At 37.0% G+C, this 21,603-nt stretch overlaps 1 long non-coding RNA gene across 2 annotated transcripts in view; it reads left to right on the top strand.

The window, feature by feature from the left end:
• The window catches only part of LOC106502138, a 44,533-nt gene extending 37,726 nt beyond the window's left edge, over positions 1–6,807 (top strand). For both annotated transcript variants that reach the window (XR_001295736.2, XR_001295737.2), the window contains one exon: positions 1,355–6,807. This is a non-coding gene — a long non-coding RNA (uncharacterized LOC106502138). The remainder of the gene's footprint in view (positions 1–1,354) is intronic.

Here is a 21,603-nt window from a genome sequence, read left to right as displayed (position 1 = left end):
ATTAGTACCCAAAATTCCTCCCTTAACCAACACGCATTAGAATCTATGGAAAAGATATAGCATTTCTTTGAAATTCTAGATGGCAGTTAAGGGACTACCCAACTCTTGCTGCCTTCGCCTCTTAATCACACATAACTATCTTCCTAAACACCAGCCTCTTTCCATATTAAAATCCCTCAGCATACCTAGTACTTTTCTTCCTCCCCTTAAATTCTTATCCTTTACTCTTTTTTCCCCTCTGGAGCCCTGAACCAGATTCTCAGGATTCAATCATGGTCTTCTCCCAAACACCATGACAAGTTAAAAGAGAACTTTAATGATTGCACTGAAAATACATGATACAGAAAATAAATGTTATAGTTGAATGCAGTTGACAAATGGCAGTTTGGGGTATGAGCAATGAATTCCATATTTTTCTAGGGGCTTCCTTTTACTTCATTTTTAGGATCCACTGATCCTAATAGAAACAAGTTAAAACTAAAGCTAGTTAGAGAAATATTAAAGAAAAACCACATTAAGCCCTTTCTGGACTGGCAGCCGTCAAATCTTACATAGCTGATGGTTATTTGGACAGACCTTCATACCACTGGAAACTTAGACTAACACCAAGAGCCCTTCTTCTCAGTATTTAATTATAAACCTGCAGAGTGAAGACTCCATACTGATTAAAAGAAAATCAATCAGTGCCTGTTAGCCATAACAAATCAATAAAAACAATTAGCTGAAGAAATAATATTAACAGCCTACCCTTGTTACCAAAGTTCCTGAAAATTTTGAAGCTTCCTACAGCACACATTATTGTATTGTTTCCTACCTGATTTTATGGAATTTTTGCTTATGTTGTTAAAGTTGTTTCCTGGAAGTGTAACTTGAATGAGTTTTACAATCATTTTATACCATGGTTCGAGAATAACTCTGTCACCAAGGCTCTGAATAGGTCTACTGGTATGGGGTTTTAACATCCTTTCTACCCAGTAAAGTGGCCATTGTAGTGGTCACTTTATAGTGACATTATAGTGGAAAATCCACCAAGCTAGAAGTGCTGAGCAGGATATAAGTAGAGATAGGACCAGATGATCTCTTAAATCCCTCCCAGTCCCTGAATTCTGTAGTTCTAGAACCAACCGATAAATTTTCAACGTAAGAAAAGACCCAGGTTTATGAATCTTCTAAATATCTATTTATTTCATTGTTTTTTTAGTAGAAATTTATGTTGAAAACTGATAAGTGATTTTTGTTTTTTTCCTGGGAGAGGCCCTAACTTTGACTTGAGGAAACCAAACTAAGACTTGGCACTGTTTTCTTATGTACAAATGAACCATTGTCTCATACTTTAACTTCTTTTCCTTTTCAGATCCAGCTTAGAAATAATGTTTCACTCAAGATAAGGCTTGTGGTTTAGGAGATTCTGGTCTGGCCTGCCTCACTTTAAGACTTCTATCATCTCTTTTCAAAACCTGAGGAGGACCTCATTTCCTGTTTGATAGTTCTTCATGCTGTGCCAGCCTCCGGGTCTTTAACGAAGCTTGCCAAGAGTTCCCGGCTGGGAAGGACAGTCTGAGTTCATCATAGAGAATGAGCTGGCACCACAGTTGTAGTGACTCAACAACCTCATTGCCCACTTTGCAGTGGCAAGAACCACACTATCTAATTGAAAGACCTGTGTTTTAACAAAGTGCAATTGGATCACATGGCAAAATCTTCTCAAAATATGTCTCCAGTCTTTGCTTTCACTGGATGTTTTGAACCCAAAGGAAATTATATTCTGAATTATATTTGTTTTTTTTGTTTTTAATTGAGATTAATTAACAGATACTTGGTTTTATGTCCATTCCGTTCTAGGAATTTAGTGGTGATTACAAAGCAGTGAAAATAGGTCACAGCAAAATGAACATTCAAGATTAGGTTAAAGCATTCCTCTGAAATTTCAGTATTCATTTTTGGAGTGTCAGTTACTACATTTCTGTAATTCATCATTTTTTTCTTTCTTGGCTTACAGTCAAGATGAGAAATGATATCGAGACCAAAGACATTGTTTTGTTACACAGCCAGTGCTTTTTAAAATGCAAAACCACCCTCCCCTCACCAATGCTTAATCGTTTGTGTGTGCGTATGCTCACATACACACACACACACATATGCTGGAGAAAAACCTTTCAAGACTTCCAGGACCTGGGTCGTGTAAGAGGCAGATGAGAAAATTAAAGGAGGACCAGAAGGAGGCCAGAACAGTAGCAACACTAAGAGTCAATGATTTAACTTTACAAAAAGTCCTTATATATGACACAGGCATTTTTAAAAAGCAAGTATTATTATAATTAAATAATATACTTCTAAAGTATTATGATTCTCATCTAATATCAAGATGTATATAGGAGGCGTTTAAAAGTATTTTGTATTATAATCTGTCACCAAAAATCAACTAGCAGAGTTTTATAATGTGTGTAGGTTTTCCCAATGGGAATTAAATTTTAATTTATAAGTCTTTCTATCACTGCAGAAATTTAGGACAAGATAGCGTTTGGTATTAACATAGAAGAATATTCTATAGCTGGTTTTTTTAGCTTCAAATTGATCTAAAAGAAAGTACACCTTGAATTTTTCCTCCTAGTGTTCTTGTGTTATATTAGAGTATTTTCATGACATTGTTTTTAATGTAAACATTATTTTATTAAGTCATTAGTTAAAAAAATTTTTTTAATATAGAATAATGGTCACTTGCTTTTCTCTTAATTTTACTATTTCAAGTCAAGCAAAAATGGACATTTTTCTCTCAGAAAAAAAAAATTGAATGTGTTTTTGACACAAAAATGAATATCTAGTTACAGTATTTTCCCCCAATTAAATTAGCATTTATGGTGGATTTTATTTAAAAGCTGATTAGTCTCAAAGAAAAGCAGAGAGATAATAGAATTTCCAAGTAAATTATGTCGTTTTAAAAGTATTTTAATACATTATTCAAATTGTTTTCAGTTATTGGTTTAGAAAAAAAAAGCAATATCTGTTACAAACGTGAAATTTGGTTTTGAGAGACCTTACAAGTTCCAATTTCTTTAGGACAACAGTGGAAATTAAAGTCATAGACAATTTAGAACTCCTTCAGTTTTTTCCCTTAAAAAAAAAAAAAAAGAAAAAACTTGTGATAGGCATCTCTGCAAGGTAGGTTTTAACATATTTTTTTCCTAATTTTTTTTCCCTTCTTTCAGTAAGAAGGATAAGCTTTTAGAGTACCCAGTCACCGTGGTAACTGCCAAAAAAATTCTCCTGAAGTTTGAAGAGGTCAGCTAGCAGGGTCAACAACTCTAGCCTCTCTCTGAGCTCGGTCTAGCATGCCCCAGCCTGCGGTTGGAGTGTCAGGCCAGATCTGACCCTGGGAGGTGGACTATTCCGGCTCTGATATAAATTTTTTGAGTCAGTTCATGGCCTGGACTCTCCAGGTGGCCTCCAAAATCGATTTTGACCCCCTGACCCTGTCTCACGGAGGCATAGCATCCACCCTAAGTAAGGATTTAGCCAGGAATGACAGCTTTCCACTGAGTGTTATTGGGGACAGTATAAACAGTTTGGAAAGCAAGTAAGGAGGTGTGAGTGCTAGAAATCATTAAAAGCACATTAAAAAACAATTAAAATTTTTTTCTTAGCTTAAAAAAGTTTAAAATGTTTATTGGTTGTGTAATTCTTACATGATTTTTAAGATTTTTTAATCAAAAAAGTTTTGAATATAAATACTCAATGAACCACACACCTTCATCCTTTTATATACTTTGTTACAAATATACAAATAAGATAGTCTCGCTTACAACAAAATAAGTACAGCAGGGATGTAAAACTAGGGAAAAGAAAAGCTAGTTATTAAAATACATAAATAGATGAAGAGTTTCAGGTATTTTATCTTATTTTCTCAAGTATTTTAAATATTACATTTCATGTGCTTGTGTCTTGAAATGTTTAAAATGTGAAAATATGGAACCTTAAAAAGAAACAACCACCATCTGAAAGAAGATAAACTTGTATTTCACTTGAAGTGCCTTGGTACTTTGTAAAATAACTAGCTGATATACTCATTTGGATACAAATGAGGTAAAAATTATAAATAGGGAAAGTTAGATCTTTAGAGTCAAAGAGGAAAAAAGAACAAATTTATAAATGTATAGTGTCTTAGAATTAATTTTATGTATTTTCAATAGTTGAAGATATCAGCAGCTTGGGAAATAAATATAACATGTGTAAATCATCAGTGATTCTTTTTCCTTCTTCTTCTTCATTTTTTTTTTCCTCCCAGATGCCACCCTGAATATTTTATTTTCTCCAAGAAAGTGGACTACTCTTTGAGAGTTCTAGCCTGTGAACTCATTATGTAAATGTGGTCATCAAGCAAGACAAAACTGCCAAGAGAGAAGATTTTATCCGACGAACATTCCTTCTTCCAGTGGTACTTTGCTCAAAGTTTCCCCCATTTTCCAGTGATGTTGAAATGGATCCAGAGCAACTCTACGGGTAGCTAAACTGAGATGCCATTTCATCTGAATCCTTTGTAAAAATTAGATTTTAAGTAGGGGTGAATGTCCTTTCCGGAGAAAAAACCAGGAAGAGTGGAAGCAGAGGGGGAGGAGACTGAGCAGTTTATACACATATATACTCTTTGTGTTTGAAGGCCTCTGTGTCTTGGCTTCTCACTATGTTAAATCCCTATTATAAAACTTATCTTCACAAAGCCTATTATAGTATTCTGAGAACAAATTGGACCATGAATAACTTAGTTGGAAGTGTAGATTATTTTCTACTTAGGGAAAGTTAGAGATGACAACAGCTTAACTAAAAGAATAGTGATTAATCTTAAATAGATGGATTTCAAAGTTTCACTCTTGATAAAGAGTACCTTTGATAGTTCCCCTCTTCAGACTCATGTTTCCACTTTCTTTGTATTAAGAGTTGTCCTAGTGATTACACTGTCCACCTAATACAGCATGGCTCTAACTGTGGATCCTTTTCTTACAGTTTGTTAATCTGTCTGAGAGGTGGCCAAAAAGACATTCTACTTCCTATTGGTAAATGTATGATTTCAAAGTGGTACCCATGCCTAGATATCAAACTCACTGTTAGGAAAGATATGTTGCATAAATCATAATTTCTCAACTAGATAAAATTATTACTTAAAAAATCTTAACTTTGTTTTAATGCCCTATAACTTACAAAGCACTTCACAATTCATAATTTTGTTTGATCCTTAGAATAATGTCATGAAATAATATCATTAATCCCATTTTACCAAGGAGGCAGCTGAGTCGTTGGCACACTGTGATCCAGCTGATAAATGGAACACCTCGGATACCAACTCAGATTTTATAGCTTCTGCTTCAAGTGATTAACCTATAGCAATAGGCTTTTATGTTCTATATCCCTGAAAACCAAGATTTTGTATTAAGGAGCAAAGTTTTTATATTTCACAAAAAAGTTATGACACAATTTAAAAACTTTTTTCATTTAGAAATGAATTTTACTGATTATTATTTTCTTTTGTGTGTATCTATCTATGTATCAATGGTCTTTCAGAATTAATCTCTAGAAGTCAAACATGGGCAGCCCTACATAAATTAAATAACTACCTGGAATTTTTTAAATGAACACGAAAACCATCGATAATACTATAGGTGAGGTTTCTTGTCTAGTGTGTTTTGTTTTTGTTTTTTTAGCTCTGTTGAGATATAAATGACAAATAGAATTGTTAGATATTTAAAATGCACATCATGATGATTTGATATGGGCATACATTGTGAGGGGATTCCCCCAGTCAATTAATACATCTATCACCTATGCATTTATTTATGTATTTTTCAAGGAAAATATTTACGTTCTACTGTCTCTCTTTTCTTTTGGCCATGCCAAGTGGCATGCAGGACCCCAGTTCCCTGAACCAGGAATCGAACCCATGCCCCCCACAGTGGAAGCTTGGAGTCCCAACCACTGGACCTCCAAGGAAATTCCATTAAGTTTTACTCTATTAACAAATTTCAGTTATTCAATACAGTCTTATAAACTATAGTCACCATGTTGCACATTAAATTTTCAGACTTTATTCATCTTATAGCTGAAAGTTTGTACTCTTTTATTAACCTCTAATTCCCTCACTCTCCAGCTCTGCCTTCTAGTGTTTATAAACTGGTACTTTTAACATCTTATCAAGTTTGGATAAACAAAGTTGTGAAGGGCTACTTCCTGTTTCTCTTGGATTTTTTATTCTATGTGTATAAAAAAAAGTTTGCAAACTACTTTATGAATGATAAATAAAAGGTGTAGTTCACCTGATGTTGATGTAACCTATCTAAACACAGAAATAAAAAATACAAAAGGATTACAACATGTGATTCTAATTAGGCTTTTGATTATATTGTTTTAATTATGTAATATAGGTATGTGGAATGTTATTGATAATATGAAAAAATCCTTTTTTTTATTTCTTAATTTATATGCTTAGTCACTTTATATATACTTAAATCAAGGTTTGTGCTCCTGAATTTTGCTAGCAGCTAGACAAATCCAATCAAAGTTTTTAGGATTAGGAAAAAATGAAAAGGTGTCTAGGAAAGGGAAAACAAGTGTTCTGGTTGAATGTGTATTAATAATGAAATACATATATTATAAGCTTTCTTGGGCCAAGGTTTTTCGCTTATAATATGACATTAGACTGAGAATTGTTTATTGTCATTTCTAGTAGATGTTAAAGCCCCCAAGTTCAAACTTCTAATGTCTTCTCTAGAATTTGCAAATTAAGAAATGTGAAAATAAAGACTCTCATATTCACATTGATATGTTTGCTTAGATGCCCTTTTTGTTTTGTACATTACCAGTCTCATTAACTTTATTCATACCTGCCTTTTACAGCTACCATTCTCCTAAACAGGCTCCCCCCCACCCCCAGTCTTCCTCCCTTCCTTCCCCACTTCTTCCCTTCCTGCTTCTTTTCCTTCTTTCTTCCTTGTCTTCTCTTCCCTCCTTCCCTTCCCTCTTTGCCTCCCTTCCTCCTTCTTATGTTGCTCATCAGTTTTTAAGTAGTTTTGTTTTAAACCCAGCTCGGGTTAAGAGGCTTATCTAAGGCAGTGCCTTATGCCAGACAAATATTCAGCACAACACAACACTCACTGCCGCTGAACCTACAAGTAAGAGAAGCTAAGTACAATACCAAGAGTTTTCTGACAGCCAAACCCTACTTCTAGGGGTCAACTTTTAATGTTATAGAGTCTCGCAATGTCCCTCCCTCTTGCTGTCTTCATAGTACTTCTAAGTCAACTAAGTTATTGGTTAGTTTCCATGTAAACTTCTCATGTTGCAAAAGAAGATAATGAAGAAGGAGGAGGAGAAGAATTATTTTAGGAATCCAAAAAGAAATATTGTCAATTGCTACATAAAACTTGCATATAAGTACATAGAAGCACCACAGTAACATTGGGAAGCATAAATAAAGATTAAAGGTTTCTCGTTTTTCTTTTAAGTTACTCCTGCCCAATATACTGAGGTATCAAAGATATGTTTTCGTTCTTTCCTTCTTTCGCTACCCTCCTCTTTGTCTCCTGAAGCTGTTATCAATCTGAAAAACTTAATATAATTTTGCAAAATAGGATTTTCTTTTCAGTGATACAAACATTTTCCCCAATGAGGTTTTTAAGCAATTCAACCAGGCATAAAAATGTTTTATATTCTTCTGAAAAGAATATTATTTATCTATGTAGTAGAAGATCACAGTATATAGTGAAAATTCAGTCAATTATTTGTGTATTAGTTTCTATAATATCAGATTTTTTTCTATCTCAATATTGTAAATATATCTTATATAATTGACTGCTGATAGATGCAGTTTCTGATTATGGAACTTAATTTGCTAGAGTAACCTATTTATGTTGAGTATTGTTGGGTGCCTACTATCCGTTGAATAAGCATAACTGGCTACCTCTAAGTAAGTATAAGGTATTCCTGTAAGTTATTCAAAGATGAAAAGTATAAATCCCTGCCATCATGGAATTTTGTGGAAGTAAGGATTAGAATTTAAAAATATTTAAAAAGCTCGGGATTTGGGTCCAGCTATCTGGGGAAGAGAAATGGGCATGTATAGAAGTCTCTTCAGAATAAGTATTTGGTAAAGGTTTGAACAAATGACTGAAAATATGGAGTAGCCTGGATAAGTTTAATAGAGAACATGGGCCTTAAAGTGTAGGTAGAGCTCTGATAGACAGACATGGGACAATATTCTATATGGAAGGGGAAGGTAGAGAATTGAGATTGTACAGTGTACTATAGAAGATGGTTTAATAGATTTAAAACATTCCTAGAATAACACAAAATGAGGCTGAATATTCTGTTTTAACGGGCCATCCTATACTTTATTCATTTAGTAAATACTGTCATTTAACATTTTATTAATAATAAAAACATTTATCTTAAAGGGAGTTAAAATTCAGTGATAAATAGAATCAAGTGTGAGAAATCTAGTGCTTTTCATATTGGCTTATTCCTGGATCTGGGTGCCTCTGTGATCCTCAGTATCTCCATCTGGATATCTCTTTCTCATATTTGTGAAATAACATCAATTATTAAATAGAAGATCTTTATGAAAAATCAATTATACTCTTTCAAAGATATTTTGTGGGTCACTTCCTATGTGCCACTTGCACTCAGAGTTCCAATATAGGATTACAAATAAATACTGCATCTTAAAATGTATTATTATTATTTTTAATATTTATTTATTTATTTAGCCGCACCAGGTCTTAGTTGTGGCTTTTGGGATGTTTAGTTGCAGCATGTGTGATCTAGTTCCCTGACCAGGCATCAAACCCAGGCTCCTGCATTGGGAGCTTGGAGTCTTAGCCACTGGGCCACCAGGGAAGTGCCCAAATGTATTATTTTTAAGTCAGTGAATCTTCAGCTTGAGAGGAAAAAAATCATTTTTGAATTCTCCATTCGGAAGTTCTACATTCATGCTTGTGTAAGTGAATGAAAGTTTAGAAATACATTTAAATATGTTTAAAAGGCTACTGTCGTCGCCGCCGCTAAGTCTCTTCAGTCGTGTCCAACTCTGTACAACCCCATAGATGGCAGCCCACCATGCTCTCCCGTCCCTGGGATTCTCCAGGCAAGAACACTGGAGATATTTTGAAATCAGGAAGTCTCAGCCAGTTGTATAAACAAACTCAAAATCTCTGATAAAAAGATACTAAAAGACACAGAAGCAAGGAATAAAAGCTCAGTGAATACATTCTAGCAACCTCATACTCATCCTGCAATAATCAAAATAATACACTAATACAAATGTTTTTGGTGATGTAGTGCACAACAGTCCAAGAATGGAATGTTTGTTGTGTCAATCTTCCTAACATGAAACCTCAAGTCAAGTGGAAATTAAATCTCAGCTCCAAAGCTTAGAAATATTTTAAGAAGAAAATGTAAACACCAAACTCGAGTAAAATATAAGGTAAATAATGAGGACGGGTGTGAGGTTTTGTGAGGGCAAAGTGAAAGTCATTCAGTCGTGTCTGATTATTTGTGATCCCATAGACTGTATAGTCCATGGAATTCTCCAGGCCAGAATACTGGAATGGTTAGCCATTCCCTTCTCCAGGGGATTTTCCCAACCTAGGGATGGAACCCAGGTCTTCCGCATTGCAGGCAGATTCTTTACCAGGTGAGCCAGCAGGGAAGCCAGTGAGGGCAAAGTGAAGTGAAGTCGCTCAGTCGTGTCCGACTCTTTGCGACCCCATGGACTGTAGCCTACCAGGCTCCTCCGTCCATGGGATTTTCCAGGCAAGAATACTGGAGTGGGTTGCCATTTCCTTCTCCAGGAGATCTTCGCAACCCAGGCACTGAACCCGGGTCTCCTGCATTTTAGACAGATGCTTTACCATCTGAGCCACCAGGGAAGTACCTGGTGAGGGCAAAAGAGTGGGCAAAAGAAACTTTTATTCTTATCTGTGGCTGTTTAATCAAGTTGGATAAAGCACTGGTTAATTGTCCAGAATCATCTATTTAATTTCAATTTAACTTTGCCCTTCTACATACCCCCAAATTATAGTCCTGCTCTAACAGAAATCCTTCACATATGGTCTCCTTTTGGTCAGGAAACAAAACTTTTGAGTGCTCAGAGGGGACAAGGCATTATGTAGGTGCTATTGAAATAAAAAGATGTTGCAATTAAAAGGAAAAGTGTCATACCCACCCCCCATCTCAAAGATACAAACAATATTCATATTTAAGGCCCCACCCAAAGTAAATTATTGACATTGGTTTTAGTGCCCACTTAAGGACCACTTGCTTTAAAGCTTTTCCTTTATAATCACTGCAGCTCTATATCAGATCTCCCCAGTACTGTACTTCTAAACTTGACTATGGAATGGCAAACAATACACAGGTTTATAGAAGTGAAAGTGTTGTGTAGGATAAAAAGTGAAAGTGTCCCTTGTCACTTCTCCAAAAGTATATAACCTTCCAGATCTCAGATAGAAAGATAGATGGATGATAGCTGGATGGGTGAAAGGATGGGCGGAAAGATAGGCAGATAGATGATAGGGAGTTGATAGATTGATAGGCAAACAGAAAATGAAGAACATAGATTCTAGAACTAGAGAGTAAAGGTTTTGGTTCAAACTCTACTACTCACCCCATGTATGATCTCACCTGAGTTTTCTCGTCTATTAAATTGAAGATGACAACAGTACAATTGCATTGGGTTATTGCAAGGACTAAGCGAGTTTATATATGAACTGCTTAGAGCGGTGCTTGGCACACAGTAACCATTTTATGTGTAGTTAACTACTCTTCTTCTTATGACTACATATATACTAATTTTTTAAAAACAAATGAGACTTTGTGATGTTTTTCTCACTTCATAATATGGCAGGGAAAACACCTATAACACAGGTCAATCTAGTTCACTCTTTGTAACTGCTGCCTAATATCCCACAGGGGTGTTGAATCAGAATTTCTTTCACCATTGTCCTATTGATGGCCATTTAGGTTGTTTCCAGGTATTTCTGCTTCAAAGCCACTACTCATATCTTGTCCTTGAGTATAAAACAAGAGATGCAGAAAGGGCAGGCATATAGGCATTCCCATTTTATACATGATCAAAATGAGGCTCAGAGAAATTTAGTCAACTGCATAAGGTCAAACAGCTAATAAGTAACAGAGTTCAGAGAACTAGTTTAACACAGTTTCACACTGTTGTATCTCAAATTTTCCCATTTGACTTAAAATAGTTTCACAGGCATTGTGGCCCTTATGTCATAATAAGACATTTCTGCTTTCTGGAATAAGCACAAAGCGTAAGTTAATGTGCTGCAAAGTGGGTATGAACAGAGATATATAAGAGAACGTACTAAAAGACTGAATGAAATATAAACCTGGTGAGGTCCTAAGTACTACAGATAATACTGAATTTATGACCCTACCCTTAAAAGCGTAAATGGTTTGAAATCAGGATAAATAAAACAGTGGTAGGAGAGGGAGTATAAAGGATGACTTACTATTGGACTATTTGGAAAAATATTATTTGAAAAAACAGCCATATTGACCTCTCGTCTTCTGAGATGGGACACATTTGATTAACTCTGATCTGGCATTAGTATGACTGATATTAATACTTTATACCTTCCATACCCCAAATCTATAACCTATCACACTCTGTTAAATAAGATAATCAAACCTGCATTAATTACAAATATGAAACTGACTTTAAATTATGGTACTCTTAGAACATATAGTCCATTAATAATACAATGAAGCATTAGCCAAGTATATTCCTCTCTCAGACAAGAAACTATTGTACAATGACTTCAAAGTGTATAGAGCTCATTGTGGAAATACCCTTCTCATAAGTCGACTTTCTAATTCCAGCAGCATTTAACTTCAGAATTTTATTCTCAACTAGGTCATTCACTGTCTTTAAGCCTGGGACAATGACTTCTCCAAGTTGAAGTTTTCCTCCTATATAAAACATGGTTTTTGTGTTAATTTTGTTGGGCAATAGGTGAATTCATCTTATTGGTGTTTATCTGAAAGTTTGAGAAAGCCTCGGAGATGCTAAATGTGTCCTTTTACTGCAATGCCAGCATTTAGAAATGTGAAGGACATAGTGTCACTTATAGTAGAGAGCGGATAAAAAATGAAGCACCGTGGCCTTTTCCAGATATATTTCTTAGCATGAAGTATGTTTATTTATCCATCTGTTGTTTACGTTCTGCCTCTGTTTCTGAATTATGATAAGGTATAAGCAGCTTGCAAAAATACTTATCAAACTCAGTAGGATACAAGGGAACAATTTAACCACTAATGACAGCCACCGCTAACTATGAATGACATATAATAAATTATGTTTGAACTGGATTTTCAGCTGCAGATCCTTATTCTGCCACCCAGACAGCCCTATAAAGTTGCACTTGTGGCCTTAATCCCACTTGGATGTGTGCCCTACTGCCTCTACTTTCCATCATTCTAGTGCTTTAGTCTTCTTGAATAAGTGAACAATCTTTGTTTCTGTACCTTATTAGGCCAAAGACCATAACAGCTAGTGATGGCATCGGCAGGCCCTGCGGGCAGGATTCTCTGCAGATCCAGCCAACCTCCAACAAACCCCTTTTTATACTCCTGTTTCTAGGAAGAATTATGATGGCGGTGCCCTGCTGTTGATCAGTCAAATCTGTGGTAGGCCTAGAGATAAGTCCTGTAAGTGTGGTGTACTGTAAAACAGCGGCTCCCATTCATTAGTAGCTTGTGTGTAATAAACCACCAAAAAGGGGGGTGGGGTGGGGAGGCAGCTGCAGTGTGCAAGAGCAAACAACGCATCTCATTCTTGGGAGCCAAAACTTTGTAATTTGCTACTGGGCAGCCTGCTCTCGCTGACATTCTTTCTGATAACAGAGTAGTGCCCTCTCTCTATTTATAGCTGGACTACTAACCCAAGAGATCTATTTGGTAACTAGGTATACATATTATAACAGACTGTTATTAAGGAAGAAATGAAAAATACTATCAAATTGCCTCTGGCAAACAAAATTACTGGGTCAAGGGACATTTTCCTCTACCAGCTGATGACCTTAAATATATTTCTATTAGCCACGGTTTCACAGTACTAGTTTCATAAGGATGCCATTTCACAAGACACCAACTGAAACACACAGAAGGAATACTCTCTGGGGATGAGTTTTTTTGGTAACATAGTTTTTAGACATAAAAGTGTTCATTGAATAGAGAAATGTTTGGAGGATGCTTGTCTTTAACGTTAAAGAAAAATCTATAAAAATGTAAAATTAAATTTTATGTTTTGGTTGTTAAGTGTCTAAGAAATTATCTTTTGCAGCAGTACTACAAATGATTCATCGGCCTAAACCAAAATGTAGGAGGCAATTTAATTGTGAAAGGAAGACAATATACTTGTTGGGGAAGAAAAGGGAAAAAATTCTCAAGAAGCCCTTTTAATTCAGGATGGGTTAACCTAATAAAAAGGAGACACACTTGAATTTGCTCACGACTACTTAATGAGAAGATGAAAAATGCTGCAGTTTCTGTAATAAACCCTTTCTTTTTACATCCAAAGCAGGTGCACAGCATTGTGATATCAACACTGTACTAGCTCCTCATCAGCCCCCCACTGCTCTTCCAAACAGGAATGGAAGACTGTACATTCTAGGCATTTTTGTCTTTACCACTCCGAACTCAGGGTCAGGAAAGTGGCTATAGCAGAGTGGAAGGCTTGCCAGTTGTTTTGGAATTCTTGCAGGTGTTTTAAAAGCAAAGGATTCTTTTCAGAGGCACATCTGCATTTGTCATATGCCATTTGTGCTAAAGCCTGTGGTGTTTTTGTTTGTTGGTTTGACAGATTGACATGTAATGGCCAGGACCGTTGGGCGGCTGCTCCCAACAAAGTCATTCTGATGGCTGGAGTCCTCTAGAAATCAGCTCGCCCGAATTACCCGTGATTTTTCTCTGCCCTTCAAAGGAAAATGCGGAGTTCTAATGCTCTTTTGGCTTTTTGTTTGCTTTCGCAATTCTTTTTCTTTTTTTGTTTCATTGTTTTAAATTCTAAATTAAGATGAAATATGGATTTTGATGGGATAATAATATCTACAAAGAGTTTTTAAAACCAACCAGTTCCTACCATTTATTTGGAAGTAGTTAAAGAGATTTGCACATTTTAAATAAATGTTGGGATATCATAAAATTATTATAAAAATTAAGAGACCATATCTGTGTCAGTGGTGGATAAGGGAACTTAACAGAGGTAAAAACTGCCACTTTTGAACTTTTTAGCATTTTTAAACAGTAAAATAAAATTACTTTTGAAACCATTTTTCTTTTTACATGTTAGTGAACAATATACCTGAATTTATATGTAAGCATGCATCTTATCAACCATGTTACTACAAAGCCAAGTATATATGTGTGAAAGCAAATTTTAGCATGGTGTCTTTTGTTGACAAAGTTAAATCAGATATTAATATTCTCCATACATAGGTAGTATCTCACAAAATTAAGAGCTCAAAGCTCAAGCTTCAAGTATTAACTTCATTGTTAATGTAAGTTTCTGATTTCATTAAACTGTGGGAGGCTATCACCCTGTCACCCTATTTGGAAAATATAAACCAACAAAGGAATACCAAGAGTTAATCAAGCAAATGCAAGATGTCATAAACATGTTCACTGCACCCCTTTACACTTACTTGGTTGACCTGAACATTTCCTGGACACACATCTTGCCTTACTACACAATACCACTTTACTGGAAAGGACCATTCTTTTTGACAAAGCATCTCAATTTGGGTGTCTTATTTGTCAGTTTACTCTCACTTCCACAGGTCTGTCTGCGTAATCAAGTTTCCATGGAGCCCTGCACTGGAGAAAGAGGAAAGGCAAAACAAAACAAAATTCAGAACTGGCCAAGGGAGCCTGGAAACTGCACATTGCCATGGTTTGTGTGAGAGATTATTAAAAACCAAAAGCCAATGGCTACACTATAAAATGAAAAAGAAAAAAAAAAAGCAGCTGTTTTTTCCTCTTATATTGAAAAGCTAAAGTTCTGGATATTTGAAAAGTTTTAATAATGTTAATTTATTAATCTATTGATTTATTTTAAACTTTTTGAAATAAAGATTTCTTTCCTGTTAGCAGAGTAGGGACCTGGGCTAAAGGAAGTAGGAATTAAATAAACTCAGGTCTCTGCTGTTTGCAGTTAGGTTGTCTGATGTGGTAAATAAAAAAGAGGACAATCAGTTAAATTTGAATTTTAGATGAGCAACAAATTATTTTTTAAGTACAATATTGCATGGGACATCTTATAATACTAAAAATATTTGTTGTTCATCTGATATTAAAATTTAAGTAGTGTCTTTTTTAAAAATCTGTCAATGGTATTTGTAGCAGAGCTTGATTAATGATAATTCATGATCAGAAACTTTATGGTTTGAAGGGTTTGCTGCTGCTGAGTCACTTCAGTCATGTCTGACTGTGCGACCCCATAGATGGCAGCCCACCAGGCTCCCCCATCCCTGGGATTCTCTAAGCAAGAATACTGGAGTAGGTTGCCATTTCCTTCTCCAATGCATGAAAGTGAAAAGTCAAAGTGAAGTCACTCAGTCGTGTCCGGCTCTTTGTGACCCCATGGACTGCAGCCTCCTCCATCCAAGGGATTTTCCAGGCAAGAGTACTGGAGTGGGGTGCCATTGCCTTCTCCATTGAAGGGTTTAGGTTTTTCTTTTTTTTTAATTAGGTTTATTTTTTCTGGGGTTCCTAATTTCGTTAAGACTTTCTGTTACCTTTTTAGAGTAATGGGATGAATGATAATAGCTACTTTGATTGGGCACCTGCCCAAATACAACCAGGTGCCTTCCATTTATTATCTTATTTAATCTTCACAGCAATCTCAGGAGTCAGATGATATTGTGCCCACTTTACAGATTAGAAAACCAAGGCCCAGAGACAATTTTTCTTGAACTAGACAACTAATAAGTGGGAGAACTAGGATTGAAAACCAGGTTTGTCAGAGTCCATAGTTGAGACTTCTCCTCTTAGCTGCAATAGCTTATTAAACGTGAATGTTCACTAAAGTTACAAATGATGGAATCAGCTAATTAGAACTCATTAAACAACATCAGGGGTTTCCCTGGTGGCTCAGTGGTAAATTCGTGCATAATTCAGGAGTTGTGGGTTCGATTCCTGGGTGGGGAAGATCCCCTGAAGAAGGCAATGGCACCCCACTCCAGTACTCCTGCCTGGAAAATCCCATGGACGGGGAAGCCTGGTGGGCTGCAGTTCATGGGGTCTCGAAGAGTTGGACACGACTGAGAGACTTTACTTTCACTTTTCACTTTCATGCATTGGAGAAGGCAATAGCAACCCACTCCAGTGTTCTTGCCTGGAGAATCCCAGGGACAGGGGATCCTGGTGGGCTACCGTCTATGGGGTCGCACAGAGTCGGACACGACTGAAGCGACTTAGCAGCAGCAGCAGTTCTCATCCTATGACTCAGTTTGCCCATTGATGGTATATTCTGTGTTATTGCATTTCTGAAGTTTTACTTGCTGTTCAAACTACTCACAACTGCTCCCCCCAACCAAAAAAAAAAAAAAAAAATCAACCTTTTCCTTGCTAAAATACAAAATGGAAACAGTTATTGCTTCAATAACTTAGATGGATCAGGGCTGTAAAGTATTGAATTTAGGCTCTTGTTTCCCTGGAAATTCTTCAACCCCCAGTTTGCCTTTGCCTATGGTACACTGTATGATGTAAATATTATTCTACAATGACGCCCCTCCTCCTTGTCCTTTTATGGTCCTTTGATATTACTTAGAAGGTCATTACATAGCTTCATTTATCTCTCTGAATGCACAGGTTTCATGGTCATTTAAATAATCACAGACTCATCAGTTCTCCCCATACTTAAATAAGATCAATACAAACCAGAACAAGAGGCTTCACTCCTCTATTCACCAAGATTTCTCTTTTCCTTCTCCTTTCTTTCACTCTCCATCTTCCCTCTACTTCTCTAATCCCTTCCCTTCTTTCCCACCTTCAAACATGTCATATACAATACAACTGTTCTTTAATGGTTTTTTCTGTAATGACTCAAAACATCTATTCAGCTGTTATCCAAGACATGGTGAAGTGTTGCCTTTATACAAATGACTAGAGGCAGCTGTAGCAATTTTGGTGTTTGCTAGAGAGAGAGAGAGAGGAAAAAAAAAAACAACAACCCTGCTCGTCTGGCCTTAGAAATTAGTTCAGCAATGAAATGGTTAATAGGATGAGTAAAGGCTATTTTTAAGTCTGGCTCCCCTCTCTGATACACTCTTGAAAATTCACCCTGTACTGCAGAAATCCTAAATTGCAGTGCCCTGCACCCCACTGAAACTCTTCAGTCTGCTGTAAGTAAGCCTCAGCATGGGCAAGATTGGGGGTGAACAGCTGGAGGAGGGGCTCAAGCCCTGGGCCTTTGTGATGGAGGGGCGCAACACTGAGATCCTGTGGAGAAGGAACACAGAAACCCTCAAGGCCTAGAGAAATAGACCCAGACAAAAGCCCCGTTACATGGTTGCAAATCACCCCACTGCTGTTATTTTATTTACTGTGGTCTGCAGGAGGATTGTTTTCTCCTTGCAAAATTTTTAAGCTTCATGGGCTTTTCTCCTCCACAACAGCGGTCACTTATACCACAGTGCCACATAGAGACAGCCCTCACCTTCAGCTTTCTTAAGGAAAACGGGAAGAAAAAAAAAAATCTTGTGTAGTCAGGATGCAGTGTTCCCTATCTTCCAGTTCTTTTCCAGGGATTGAAGTATGTGTATTTAGAATATTGGCTTATACTGGTTTTATTGGTTTGGTTATGTTCCGTGTTTTTCTGGCTTTACTTATTTTTCTTGAAGATGACACCTACATTCATGCTTTTGGACATAAATTTATTTAGATGTGGAAGGGAAAGAAAAGGCAACACAGTTTTGTACTGAATCAATTAGAGATATATAAATGAACATTTTCCCCAGTAAAATAAATTTTTTTTATTCAGTTTCAAAATTGATAGAAATGTTATCCTATCACAACGGTAAGACAAATGCTGTGAGTTTGACATGTCCCCCCCCTCCCCACCTCTGAGGGTTAGGAGAGGAGGTAGGCTGACAGAAACAGTTATTTTAAAATCTAAAGAGGAAAAACTGTCTGTGAGGGCAAGTCTATTTTGTACAGGGTTCTTTGGTTATTTGCAGGAGGGGGCTCTTGCCTCCTTGCAGAGAGAGGGAGAGAAGCCTGAGGAGGGAAAAGGAGTTTCCTTCTCTGTGTAAAAATATGTGGCTGACTTTGGTAAACATTTCTCCACAGTTGAGTCAGAGCTGCAAGCTATGCCTTAGGGTAACTGAGGAGGTGGGAGGGTCCCTTCACAGTAACCAAAGTAGCAGAAGTCTCTTCTGTTTAGGCGGTGGTAGTGTCATGACTAGGAAGTTGAAAGGGGAACTTGGAATAAGTGTGCTCTATTTAAGAAAAATTTTAAAAAGTGAAATTTTCCTATGACAAATACACAGAGATGTTTGGGCAGGTAATTAGCACCCAAACCAGGTTTCAGGAAATAGTTCTGGTCACCTCAAATGAAGAATATATAATAAGCTGAGGAGCTTGATTTTCAATGGATGATTTACTCAGGACAATAGCCCAAACAGAACTGGGTAAAGGGTTTACAAATGGTAACTTGAGAAGCAGCGGGCTCCCTTCCCAGCAGCTTAATTCTGTCCCCTTCCCCTACCACTCTGTCCCTTCTCTTCAACCTCTCTCCTCTCTTCTTCCATCATTTTACAAATGACTAATATAACTTTCCATAAGAAGCTGAACACAGTCCTTAAACTTTTTTTTTTTTTTGGTCAAAGAAACATAGGTAGGGTGCAAAAAAAATCAGAGTAAATTTGCCTATTGGCATCTAGACCTAACTAGTTCTGGATTATTTCAGGCTGAAACTTTTTTTGCTTACTTGCTGAGGCTCATTGTGAAGTCTTTCCTTATCAGTTTCTTGCACTGGATAACAAGCAATGCTGAAAAGATTAACCATTCTTTTCAAAGCCAATTCCAGAAGACATGGAGAACTGAAGATGACTATATAAAAAATAGCTCAACATTTCTTAACTGACAATGTTACATGATTTTGTTGATTTAAGAAAGGCTCCTTACCCATAGACAGTCTGATTTGCTCTGCTGCAAGCATTAATATTTCTAGTAAAATAATATTCTCTGCCATAATAACTATGATAAGCAAAATAAACAATAATTGTAAACTTTCACCTACTGTAGTCTCTTTGTATATTGAGAGATGAATTTTACTTCATTGTAATCTAAAGTGTTTTTGTGATTCCTGTTTTGCTTTTTTATGGTAAATCCTTCCTATTCCCTGATTAGTTTGGGTTCACATTTAAAGCTAAGAGAAGGCAACTCAGATGTCATTTTACAGACAAGGAAATAGGTTCAGAAAGTTCAAATTAGTACCCAAGGTCACCCAGTGTCAAAGCCCAAACTAAGATTTCTTAATTCCTAATTTTGATTGTTTTTCCCAGGGCTTTAGACTATCTTCCTATGTGGTTAATAACACATGATCGATGCCTAAGAATACCAATTTCTACTGAGGCATGCTCTCTGTCATTAAGTGCTCCAGCAAACTGTTAATTAAGATTGTTTTGAGCTGTTTACCAATTTAAGTGATGTCAGATACTTCTCTTGGATTCTGTTAGCCTCTTGGGAATGACAGAAAATTCTGTTGATTCTGTTGCCTGTGGTTTGACCATCTGTTCTAAATCATGGTTGTGGCTGCCATTTGGAAATCCATAATCTGATACTGTTACCAGAGCTGTACATTTAAAACACATTAAGCTCTTTTCAGGCCCTTCTTAAGCTCTCCTTAATTTTTATAGGATATGCACAGAGAATGCTAAATTTTGAAGCTGAAAGATGTAGACTGACAGAATGAAGTTCCATCCCCGTTCTCTTCCCCAGCACCGTGGAAGCTGTTTCTGTCGAAGAGGTCAGAAATAGAAGATAAAACACTTGAAGGTGCATCTGCTGCTCAAGCACAAAGCAGTCAGGAAGTGGGGATGAGGTTGTAGATATTTCCCTGCCATCCTCACGAAGTCCCCCTCAAGCTACATTGGATGTTCACCTAGGAAATGATCAACACTCTTCAGTGTGCACAGGACTATAGAAGACTTTCAGAGGTATTCTGTCTTTAAATGTTTACTGAAAAGATTAATTTGGATGTCACACTCCACACTCTCCAGAGTTAATTTTTAGTACCTTAATGTCCCTAATACCCTTTGTCATTCAGGCTATTATAATGCTAAGGGTTAAATTTTTTTTCTGAAATAATGAGTTAACACACAAAAAACACATAGAATAGCGCCTGGTCCATAGTACGGGCTCTGTAAATGGTTTCCACTATTATTCATGTGTTAATGTATCCTTGATCGAGTGCCCATTCCAGTCAATGGAGACACACTAGAGATGAGGGTCATAGGTCCTGCCTTCAAGGAATTTATAGTGAAGGAAACAGATAGGTAAACTGGTGATAACAGGGATACCTGTGGAAATATGCAGAGATGTGTTGGGAACAGTTAGGCGGGGCAAACTGATTTCCTGGGCTCTACCCCTCCTGGCATTAGGTGGTCTAGAAATCTGTATTTCCAAAAGCTCCTCAGGCAGTTCCAAAGTAGCTCTGGCTGTGTGGGTTGCCTAATCTTTATTAGGCTGGAGGAAAATTCTGGGAAAGCCTTTCTGGAGGAGCTGATATTAAAGCTGGTATCTGGAAGAATGAAGGATATCCTAGGCTGAGGGAAAATTGCTCAAAGGAAGATATGAAGGAGTCTCTGCCATTTGGATACCTGCTGGTAGATGGGTCTGGTTGGAATGAAAGTGTTAGTTGCTCAATTGTGTTCAATCCTTTGTGACCCCATGGACTGTAGCCTGCCAGGCTCCTCCGCCCATGGAATTCTCCAGGCAAGAATACTGGAGTGGGTAGCCATTTTCTTCTCCAGATGATCTTCCTGACTTGGGGCCTGAACCCAGGTCTTGCGCACTGCAGGCAGATTCTTTACCATCTGAACCAGGGAAGCCCGGTTGGAGAGGAGCCCCTGCAGGAAAGGAGTATGTACGTAGGTGAGCGTATATATCATTACTCAAACCAGGACACTTTTGAGAGTGAAAGGAGCTATGATGGGGAACAGGAGATGGCGTTTAAGCAAGAGCTCTGAAGAGATTCTGAGGGTCCTTCAGAGTGGAACTCTTTTACGTATCACCTGGGGCAGTGGCAGCCATTGAAGAATAGGGCTGACTGGTGACAAGATCAGGTTTACATTTTAAAGTTTTCTCAGCAATCTTGGAAAGTTATTCTAAGTGAAATTTTAAAGAATGGTTCATGTTTCTACAGTTTCTTTGAATATGTCATTTAGCTTTAATCTTTATAAGAATCCTAACGTAATGCTGAAAATGTTCTTAGTGATTAAAATCAATATAAGGATGGCAGTCTAAGGAATCCACAGTGTTACTAACTGTGGCCCTAGTATCATTATTTCATATATATATATTTCATTCATTCATTTG

This window comes from Capra hircus, chromosome 1 (genome assembly GCF_001704415.2).
Source record: "Capra hircus breed San Clemente chromosome 1, ASM170441v1, whole genome shotgun sequence".
Taxonomy (NCBI): domain Eukaryota; kingdom Metazoa; phylum Chordata; class Mammalia; order Artiodactyla; family Bovidae; genus Capra; species Capra hircus.
This window is presented reverse-complemented; position numbering and strand designations above follow the sequence as displayed.